Here is a 12,135-nt window from a genome sequence, read left to right on the forward strand (position 1 = left end):
CAAGCCAAGGACCCAAGTTCAATCCCCGGTAACAACAACAACAAAATAATAATATATCTGATAGAGGAGTAGTAATCAGACCAAATAAAGAGCCCCTATAACTCAACAAAATTTAATTTAAAAGAATTAAAAAACAAAGAACTTCAATACACAACTTTCCAAAGAAGAACAAATAGCCAATAAGCACACAAAAAGATACACAACAACCTTAGATATGAGCCAAACACAAATTGAAACCCGTATCATTCGTGGTCGTTTACATCTGCAATGTGGCCCCCAAAATATTTGGTCCCCTCTCTGTGCTCTGGTGCGAGTTTGTGGAACCTCTATGAGGTAGATCCTATGTGGAGGAAGTGAGATCCTGGGGGAGCCCTTGAAGGAACTATTGGGACCAAGTCTCTTTCCTCACTCTCCCTTTGCTTCCAGTCACCACAATAGGAGCAGCCACACATTCCTGCCATGGTGCACAGGGTCACCAACAGCCCAAAGTCACAAGACCAAGCAGTCATGAGTAAGACCTCTGAAAATGCGAGTCAGAAGAAACCTCCAATTCTTATAAGTTGATTTTGTTAATTTTGTCAGTGAAGGAAAGCTAACTAATACATCATTTCATTCTCATTAAAGAAACTGTAATTAAACCAAAACAAAACCTATAAATAACAACTATTGATGAAAATGTAGAAAAATTAGAACCTCTATGCATTTCTCATGAGAACATAAAATAGTGAAGCCCGGCCGGGGATTTAGCTCAGTGGTTTCTCTGCCTGCTGCGCAAGCGCAAGGACTGGAGTTCGATCCCCAGTACCAAAAAAAAAAAAAAAAAAAGTGAAGGCACTATAGAAACATGTGGTTTCTGAAAATAGAGCACAACAAAAAACATAAAACATAGCATTGCCATATGATGCACAACTTATACTTCTGGATATGCACCTAAAAATACTAAGAGAAGGGCTCAACACTTGCAGGTGAATGTTCATAGCAGCATGTTCGTAAGAGCCAAAAGGTGGAAACAATCTAAATGCTTATTGACAGATGAAAATGATTTTTAAAAAAGATTTTATATAAGTGTATACCTGTGTATACACACACACAAATAATTGATTATTATTGTTATTGTTATTATTATTATTATTTGGTACTGGAGATTGAACTCAGGATCTTGTGCTCATGGAGCCACTGAGCTACATCCCTGGCCCTATAATGGAATATTATTTAGCCTTAAAAAGAAATAAATTTCTCAAACATGCTAAAACATAGATGAGTCACTAGAATATCATGGTAAGTAAAATAAGCCAAGACCAAAAGAACAAATGTTGTGTGATTCCATGCATACTAGTAACTTAGAATAGTCAAATTCAGAGACAGGAAATAGAGATAACCGAGGGCTTGGGGAACAGAGGAATGGGAGTTACTATTTGATGGGTTCAGCTTCTATTGGGATGACGTAAAGTCCTGGAACTGGACAGTGGTAATGGTCATATGGCATTGTGGATATACTTCATATCACTGAACAGGCTGAATTGATAATTTTTATGTTATTCATATTTTAATACCAATTTTATATTGGAAGAATTTTGAGAAAAATAGACTAAACAGTACTTTCAACTGCTTGTCTTTGACAGATCTTTTAGGAAGTGGGATGCACTGGATCATCTCAATCCAGGGAATGAACTCTGTTCTGAGAAAGTCCATAGTTTCTGCATCTTTTCTTGATTTTTAGTTCCCATTTTGTTCTGGCTTGGATGACTGCATAGATGGTGGCTTTTGCATTCTCACATCTCCTGTTATACTAGGAATGGTATCATGGCTCTGACTTTCTTCCTAGATGTCACTTCTATTTTGTAAGCCTGCTGATTCCATGACTTGCTGGTAAGATTTTCACAATACACAGCCTGACGACATGAACCAGATAGTACAGTGTTTGCTTCCATAGAATTTATGCTCATGTAAGTGAGTTACAGGAGGAAAATGAGTGGAAAGAGTTGTGAACATAAAGCTTATCTGCTGTTTACTCCATGGATTCATGTAATCTATAATAGTAAGAAGCTTAAAAAGTCCCTTGAGATTTTAATGAATGAGACTTCAGGGCAGCCATAGCATTTAAGTAATTTCTCATTACTGCCTTTTCCCTGAATTGATCTGTTCATATTTTTATTTCTTACATAAGATTCAATGTCAGAGACTACATTTTATTCATCTTTATATCTGCAATGCTTAACACAACCTTTAATAATAACTCTTGGTTGATTTATACTATTTAGTAACATAATAATACTGATATTTAATGTTTCCAATTTCATGCATTTTTCACTTATTTAATCTAAGCTGAAATAATCCTTAAAATTAAGTACTATTATTATCATTAATAATTATAAATGAGAAAAATGTAGCTTGCAGTTTTGACATCTTGAGGGTAAACCATCAACTGAATGGTAGAACCAGCCTCTCACTTGAGGCCTCTTGATTCAAGAATACAACATCTAGCTGGGTATAATGGCACACACCAATAATCCCAGCACTCTGGGAGGCCGAGGCTGAAGGACAACAAGTTCAAGCCCAGTTTGGGCAACTCAGTGACTTAGGGAGACCGACCCTGTCTCAATTTTTAAAACATAGACTGGGGATATAGCTCCGCATGAAGGCCTTGGGTTCAATCCCCAGTACCACAATGAAAAAACTGTTTATTCAATGACATCATAGTTCCTTCTCTGAATATGATTCACATTGTTAGGGCAGAGCACTTCCCTACTCCCCAGGTATTTTTCTGTGTTGAAGCACTTGAATTCATTTTGCCCGAGGGGAAATGTGTGATTCATTTGCTTAGTTAATCTGAGAAAAACAAGTTGAGTCTATATGGCTTAAATCAACTCATCCTAGGGCTGGGGATTTAGGTCAGTGGTTCCGCTGCTTGCCTTGCAAGCACAAGGTCCTGAGTTTGATTCCTGGTACAAAAAAAAAAAAAAAATTAGGTAATAAATCAGCTCATCCTGCTTCCTCTGGGAGCCTGGTACCTGAGGAGAGCGCAACTTCTTTTCAGTGCTCCTATGCCACAATTCTTACCCAGAACACGACTCTGGCATCTATTTAAATTTGGATTTTCCTTAGCAGCTCATTCTTCTTATGCAAAGTACATTCTCCAGCTTACTGTGAAGTAATAAATACAATAATAAAGCTGAGGCATGGTTCTTCATTTGCCTTCTTCTCTACGAATTTGTTCAGATTTCATGTGGGTTCTTATTTATTAGGGCCCGACAAACATCCCCAAAACCTCCATGAATAATTTAGACCATTTTAAGAAAGGAGTGGAAGTTGTGGGAGAGCATTGGTTAAGAAATTCTTTAACTCCCTGAACTTCAGTGATTAAAACCTGGAAATTATCACCATGTAAAAGACATACAAATCTAATAAAACTAATTCTAATTTTCAAAATGCAGGCATGTGAAGGACTCTAACCCTGGCAGAGACACTGTATGGATTTTCAAAATAGTGTCCGGTAGTCTTTATTTATTCTACTAGTACTGAGAAGTACAGGGCACCTTAGTCACGAAGTTAAGTGTTTAGGCAATATGGTGAAGAAGGTTATTTATTTATTTATTTATTTGTTCATTCATTCATTCATTTATTTATTTATTTTAGAGGTGGTACAGGGGATTGAACCCAGGACCTTCACATGAACTCACATCTCCAGCTTTAAAATTTTTTCTTTTTAAACTTTGAGACAGGGTCTCACTAAGTCAATACGTTACCAGGCTGGGCTCAAATTTGTGATACTCCTGCCTCGGCCTCCCAGAGTGCAGGTGTGTGCCATCATGCCTGGCAATGTAATATACTTTCAATCAGCAGATTACAAGTACCGCCCAGAAAATACCAGAACCTAGATGCTCATCATATGTGATGCAAGAATGTGTTGCTTTTTAAATTGAACTGCATTTCCGACTTTTTTTTTTTACATGAAAAGCATATTTATAAATCTTTTTTTAAGTAAGTTGTAACATATATAACACATTTCCTGATTATGATCAAATCTTTCCTTCATCTGACCATGATATTATCTGACCATGAGATATTATCTCATAGAATTCCTTCTTATAAAACCTCTTCTGGGGCTGGGGATTTAGCTCAGTGGTTCCGATGCCTGCCTCGCAAGCGCAAGGTCCCAAGTTCGATCCCTGGTACCCCCCCCCCAAAAAAAAAACCCTCTTCTTGGATATACTAGTGTGGTATATGAATAAGCCAAATTTATTTAAAAAATAAATATAAGACACTAAAGCAGTTATTTAATTTCATAAAATATTGCTGGTTTAAATTTATTTATTGCTAAAGGTATAAAAAGTGGATACTTGAATTTATATAATGTATCAAACTCCTTAAACTGTTACCCTAAAATAAAACTCTCAATTTTCTGAATTACTATACATTTTATCCTGAACTCCATAACCTGTAACAACATTATCACCACCAGATGATTTATTTGTTTGATATACTTGACATGTAAAACTAACTCAAATCACTTTAGAAACACCATCAATTAAAAGAATCTTGTCAGGGATGTAATATCCTTCAAATTAAGTTTAGTTCAAATGAAAATACACTCAGGAAAATATTTCTATATACCAGTATGAAGTTCAAAGAGATTTTTAACTTTATATTTTATTTTCAACTGTCAAATGAAACACCACAGAGGATAAGCAAAACATATATCATTTCTAAATCAGAGTTTCAAAACATTTGAGTAAATACATTAATCAGTTACTACAACACTGCTCCAGGGGACCTATAGACTGATATATATTGCCATTCTCCAGGAGGAGATAGTAGGATGGGATTTCCCTAATTTTGACCAAACATCTAGAAAGACAAGTTTGAAAATACTTATTTTAGAAAATTCTGTTCTAAATCATCAATCCGAAGTGACAAATACTGAAATGAAAATCTACCTCTTCACTTGTCAGTTTCAAGTGAAGCTGTGATTAGAAGCTAAATGTTTCAATCTGGATTGTACACACTTAATACCACTAAGCTATGATATTTGTTGTTTACAGTTTGAAGAGTCTAATAAATTCTTTGAAAATGTGAACTATACCTTAACTACTTTTATTCTAATTTACATACAGCCAAACTAGTCTGGTAGAAATGTAATTGCTTTAGAAAAACAATACAAAAATATTTCATTGAGGAATAAATTCTCAAAAATGATAATCTGACCAAGGATTACACCCAAATTTAATATAATATGAGAGCAATTTGACCACCTAGAATTTCTCCCCCTTTGATTTAACTTGATTTCTTCAACAGGTATATGTGCCACTTCCTAGAATAATTTAAAAACCAATAGCTTATAAACATAACATATAAACATTGACTATTTTGCACATTTTTCAGTGTATGTTTAGCTAGTGTAGTATGGAGAACTTTTAAAAACACAGTTTTCTTAAACTGACTTCTTGTGTATTGTTATTTTCCTATAATTTTGTCCTCAGGCTCTCTCAACAACACTGCCCCCACAAACTATTTGTTTCATTAGCTATGTATTTTAAATAATTGTTCTAATAGCAAAATTAAATTATTTTTCTATTTATTTTGATTTTAAATAAAATCCAGTGTGTGGATTGTAAAGAGGATTAACACTGAAAACATACTTTGTGCTTATGAAAAAGAAGAAAAGCATTTTCAAATAACTTTCTACTTGTTCTAAAGAAAACAGCATTTCTGGGGCCCAGACCAGGAGAGGTGGCAGCCAGAGCAGCAGCCTGTGCCCTCCCTGCCCATGCTCAATCTCTCCTCCTCACTTCCTTCTCGTCTTCCTCCACACACCCAAGGGCGCCTGACTACCTGCCTGCCTGCCTCCAGCCCCTATTGTTCTGCCACCACAGCCACCAGCCTCCTGCCCTTCCCCTTCTTACTGGCCTCTTTTCCCCTCAGTCTGCTGCAGCAGTTTTTAGCTTTGACCCCTACCTGTGACCAAAGATTTGACCACTCAAAAGCCAGCTCCCCACAACACTAAAGGTGGACACCAGTGTGACCGAATATCACTCTTGCCATCCAGGTTCTTATACATGGGAAGGAAGTTAGCAGTATGGGCAGAAGAAAGGAGAGTAAGTGAAGAAGGTGCTCGAGGAGAGCTGTGCACTATCAACTCTGAGTGTAGTTGTCCTGAGAGAGTTATCACTATGGCTGGACTCACTACTGCCATCTTCAAGAACTTTGCTATGACCATTGATAAACTGGTAGAGGACATCAGCAGGTCAATGACCAATAGCACAGCTACAGTAGACCCTCCACCCTCTGAGCCTGGGGGTCCCTGCACATCAGTGCAACTCTCTCAGTTGTAAGATCAAGGAAATATGAATTCAAGGGCTCAGGTTCAGGTGGCAGGGGATATGCGCCCCAACTCAGTAGTGCAGGCCATCACTATCGGTGGCATTCTACAATCCATCACTGCCTGTGTTGGACAGATCTGAAGGGCGTGGCCATCCTCTACCCACCCAAGTGTTCAGGTTCTCCAGTCATCTTTGCAGGTGGTCAGGATAGATGTAGCACACTCAGCAACAGAGAAAGGTTTCCCCACCACACTGGCATATGCCTCAACCCTGACCTGGAGGGATCCCCTCTCAAGGCCTGTACCATTCAAGGACAGTATGCCATTACACAGACAGATTCGACTGAACTGTACCAGTTGGCAATGCAACAGTCTCGTTTTCCCACAATGCGTGGCAAAACTGGATTCAGTGCAGGTTTGCATGTATCTGCTCAGACTATTTCTCAAGCGCTCACCATCCAAATGATTTGATTGGCTGATAATTGGCCCTCAAGGCACCAAAGTCAGTGGAAATCAGTCAGGTGTCTGGGGAGCAGATCAAAATTTCAAACTCCGTGGAAGGATCCACTACTGATAGTCAATTTGCAATCACTGGATATGCTGTCGGCTTTAGCCAGGTTCAATAGCTAATCAATGTCAGGCTTCTCTTGGGAGCAGGTAGTGTGGGGAGCAGCTAGAGCAATGCATAATCCCTTTCTGCTGTTCACCACCACCCATGATCCAGCTGTGTGGCTTCTGAACAGTCAGAGATACCAGGTTTTAAATAGTTGGTAAATAGATTCTACACACTTTATCATCCACTTGTGATTTTTTAATTAAAGTATTTTAATTCCTTAAAAAATAAAATATTTTTTCTGAGAAATTGTCTAAAAAGTCTAAAATTTTATGTGCATTGAATAAAAGACTCTGGGGTGGAAAAGTGATTGACTTCTACTTCCCACAGTATAAAATGAAAAACCACACAAGTGTTAGGTCAGCACCAAATAATTCATATACTCTCTATAAATACAGGACAAATGTACTACTATCATGTCCAAATATTTATACTAATGTAATTTACTTGACTGATATTTTCATATATCTTATGCTACAACAAAAACAAGCAAAAAAATTCCAAAATTTTAAAACACTACTAAATTCCCTTTAGGAAATTTTACACTTTAAAGTAGGTAGATATATATATATATATATATATATATATATATATATATTAAATTCTTTTATTGGTACATTGTAGGTATACAACACAATTACATTTCTCATTGGGAATTGTACCTTTACATAATGCATCTTGGTTCTTATTTTTTCCCCATTCCTAGCCCTCCCTTCATGCCCTCCAACCTTCCCTATTTACAAAGACTTTATTTCCATTTCTCATCACTTTTCCTTTCCCTTCTTTCCTTTCCCCTGCCCCTCCCACTACCTCTACCCCTTTGGACCTTTTCTTCCTATTTTGCATTATCGATTATTAATTCCAATCATTGGTACATTTCAGGTATACAATATAATGACATTCATCATTGGAAATTTGTACCTTTACATAATCTCTCTTGGTTCTTATTTTTCACCCTTGCCCAGCCCTCCCTTCAACCCCTCCATTCCTCCCTATTTACAAAGATTTTGTTCCTAGTTTTCCATTTCCTCATATTAATCCCATTCCCTTCTATCCTTTCCTCTAGCCCTCCCACTTCCTTCCCCTTTGCCTCTTTTCTTCCTATTTCACATTACCTATTATACATTTAGTCCTTATTTACACTTTCATTTTCTCACACCAGAGAAACTATTCGGTATTTACACGTGTGTCCTATTTATTTCACTTAAGAGTATTGCCTCAATGTGCATCCACTTAGCTATAAATGTCTCTAAGTTCTCATTTTTGATGGCTGAGTAGTACTCCATTTAATAAAAAAACACATTTTCTTTATCCAGTCTCCAGTTGATGGGCATTTGGGCTGTTTCCAAGCTTTAGCTATCACAAACTGTGCTGCTATGAACATGGGTGCACATATATCACTGTGGTATGATTCTTTTAATTCTTTGGGGAAAATCCCCAGCAGGGGAATAGCAGGGTCAAATGGGACTTCCAGTCCTAGTTCTTTGAGGTATCTCCATACTGATTTCCACAGTGCTTGCACCAGTCTACACTCCCACCAGCAGTGGAGCAGGGTTCCTCTTTCCCCCCAGCCCCGCCAGCATTTGTTATTGGTTGATTTCATGATAGCAGCCGTTCTTTCTGGAGTGAAGTGGAATCTCAGCGTTGTTTTCATTTGCATCTCTCGAATGACCAGTGATATTGAACATTTTTTCATGTATTTATTTGCTATTTCTGTTAAGTAGATTTTTAAAGGCAAGTATGAGATTCCTAAATATATGGCTGAAGGTCTAATAGTTTTCTAAATATACAAAAGAGTAGTAATTCAAAGTATGGTCTTTGAAAAAAACAATTTGAGTTGCTAAGCCTTGCTTTCTACTGTCAATCTGTATAACCTTAGGCAGGTTATGCATCAGATTTTCCATTTAACAAATATAGTATAAAAATGTATAGCCTTTCTTCAAGGGTTACCATAAAAATTCAATGAGATAATAATAGTAAATATCAATCATTACCATTTCATTTGTATATACTGGTAATTATTTAAGACATCATGAATGTAAAGTGCTTTGCAGAGTATCATATATACAAGGAATAAGAGCAAACTTAATAAGTGAATATAAATTTGTGTACAATAAAAATAATAGGCTGTCTATAGTGGACATTTTGATTAAATATGATATTGTGATAATTTAAAATGCTATGTCAGCAATTCCACCTTTCATTATATGAGCAAAAGAATTAAAAACAGTGATTCAAACATACTTTATACCATTATTCATAGCATTATTATTCACAATAAACAAAAGGTGAAAGCAACACAAGCATCCATCAAGAACTGAATATACTTTATAAAAGAGTAGTATATTCATATAATGGAATATTATTTAGCTTTAAAAAAAGGGCTGAAATTCTGGTACATGCTATGGCATGGATGAACTTTGAAGACATCGTGCCAAATAATCTGGACACAAAAGAATCACCACTGTGTGATTCTACATGAAGGTACCTGGAATAGGCAAATTTAGAGACAGAGAGTACAATGGTTGCCAGAGACTGAGCTAATGGAAGAATGGAGTGTCATCAATGGCTGCAAGTGTTCTGTTTGGGATGATGACAGTGCTCTGAAAATAGATCATGGTAGTGGTTATACAGCTTTGTCAATGCACTTAATGCCATTGAATTGTACACTTAAAACTGGCTAAAAGGGTAATTTTATCTGCATTTTGCCACAATTTTTTAAGGGTAAAAAAATGTAGGGCCGGGGATTTAGCTCAGAGGTTCCGCCACCTGCCTCGCAAGCACAAGGACCCAAGTTCGATCCCTGGTACCAACCCCCCTCCACCAAAAAAAGTAAAAAAATGTTATTGGAACTTAGAAGTCTAAGTGTAGTAAATTGTTCAGGGTCAATGTTTTGATAATAGTCTTGTATTTATTCTCTATTTATGACTTTGAGTGTCTGGTATATTTCTAGCACCAACATTTCACCAAAGCCACATATTAGCAGACTTATGGCTGTTGTGATCCATCCTCAGAACTGAAAATCTTCACCAGCTGCTGGGAATACTATAGCCTTGATGACTCTCCCTTTTCAACTTTGTCCTAAAGTTGCCTTCAAGTGGAATGAGGCCTGCCCAAGGTTGAATCTCCTTCCCTCAGAGAGCTTCCATAAAGTGAGCAGTTGGAGAAGGCCTGCAGGGCTGCCCACCTCGCCATCATGTGACATAACTTGTTGAATAGGCTTCCACTCCTTGTGGGGTTAGCTGAGGTCTTTGTTGAAACTGTGCTGCTGTCCACTCTCCTCTCTTCATCTTGTTTCATTAGCTGCCCTTCCATGAGCACTATGTCTAGCATACCCTACTAAACTTCCTGTATGCCAATTTCCATCTCAGAGTACTATTGAGGAAAAGGGAACATTGGGTAGTAAATAATCTTGACCTGTTTGGCTTAAAATGATCCAGCTTGTCCCTGAACCCCAGTGGTGATGGTCCTACTTCCCAAATGTATACTTGAATTGGACTATTTGGTAGTCTACATTATTTCAATTACCCTAGTCGTGTCTCAGTGTGTAAAGTCAAATGAAACCTCTGAAACTGCTTTCTCAGACAAGACTGTAAATCAAAAACAATATTGGGCCAATTAAAGGATGGCAAAAATTAGGGTGGATCAAAGAGGCAGGGCTAGTGGTCCCCAACCTATCTCCATCTAAAGCACAACTATGGCCCTTACAAAGCCTAGTGGTTCCTAAAGAACAATCAGCTACTGCAACTCAAGTAGTAGTCCCATTGTGATTGTTCTGCTGGATGTGCTGCCTTTGCTAGGAGAGATAATGCACTCAGGTATGGTATAAGGACTCAGGTCTGGTATGAGGCACTCAGGTATGGTATGAGGACTCTGGTCTTAGAGAAGAGGAACAGAAACAATTTGCATTCATTGGAAGTGACAACAGTATGGGTTTTCAGTCTTGCTAAGGGCTGTGTCAACACTTTCTCTCTGTCAAAGGGCCTGGATAGCTGTACCTCCTGCTGGGCCCCTGGACTATAGACACCATGCTAATGGAACCACACAAGTGAGATCGATGTGCTCCAATGTGTAGGAGATAAGCCCAGCAAAACCTTCAGGGCCTGTCCTAACACTTTGGAAGGTCCTGTATTCTAAGGAATGCTGGGGTAGTCCTTCAAGGAAAGGGGAAATTACTGCACCTGCCATCTCAGGCTACAGAGAGAGAAGCAAAACATGTGAACCCCTGAGGTTTGGGAGCCAGCATATGCCACATCTGGGAAATGACTCTGCTGCTCACCCCTAACACCTGTACACGACAAGCTGCCAGTTGTGATTATAGCACAGAGCAGAACAAGAATTCTGCAGCAGATCTAGGATGGAGGGCAAGGACTTTTGCTTTTGAGGTCAAATGACCTGGCAGTCTTTATGAATATATATATATCTTAGGTGAGAAAAGATGCCACGTGGTGTTCACAAAAACCTCAGGAGGATAAGTGACAGTGGATTCTGGGACCATCTTCAGAGGTGAGTGCTTTCACTTTTGGAAAGCAACCCCTGGTTTGTTTCTGGGTCCTGGTGAAGAGGCAGTGGCTGATCATAGGACTTTAAGTCAACATGAGCCAGTTCTAGCTTTCTGGCCAATTCTTCAAAGTGTTATTGATCTTAATCATGAGCAGACATTAGGGCTGGGCCTATAGAAAATCTCAGGAAATTTAATAAATTGTAGATTCAGGTTCAAACCTGTTTTGTAATTTAAAAATTGGGTAATTTAAGGCAAAGTGCTTAATACTTTCAAGACTGAGAATTCACAAATGTTTAATAGAGTAAATGGTAACTGTCTTATAAGATTATTTTGGTAGACTGATGTCCATCCTGAGAATGAAGGATGAAAAGAATGTGGGAACTTTTGGTTATGATCACAGGGCTAAGGAGCCCAACAGGGGGCAGCCATTGGGTAAGCAGGACAGAGTGGAGTATTTCCCTGAAACCATGGCACCACTTTTCTTGTGTTGTCTTGGAGAAGAGATGATGTAAATTGAGTCTAAAAGCCTGGAAATTTTTATTGAAAGACACTATGTTTTACATAAAAAGACTATTACATTTTTGCTCAAATTATGTTTAAATTGGACAAAGCCTACCACCAGAAAGTCAGGTTTTTAAATTCAGGTTGGTAGTAGACAAAAATAAATAGATTATACTTCCCCTATACATTTAAGTTGTG

The 12,135-nt window shown here is 37.9% G+C and overlaps 1 pseudogene; it reads left to right on the forward strand.

Annotated features, from left to right (window-relative positions):
• Window positions 1-6,028: 6,028 nt before the first annotated feature.
• LOC101702406 (poly(rC)-binding protein 2-like) lies at window positions 6,029-6,945 on the forward strand (annotated as a pseudogene).
• Window positions 6,946-12,135: the final 5,190 nt, after the last annotated feature.

Source organism: Heterocephalus glaber, unplaced genomic scaffold (assembly GCF_053883595.1).
Source record: "Heterocephalus glaber isolate CG9 unplaced genomic scaffold, H.glaber_assembly_v1.0 deba00001454, whole genome shotgun sequence".
Taxonomy (NCBI): domain Eukaryota; kingdom Metazoa; phylum Chordata; class Mammalia; order Rodentia; family Bathyergidae; genus Heterocephalus; species Heterocephalus glaber.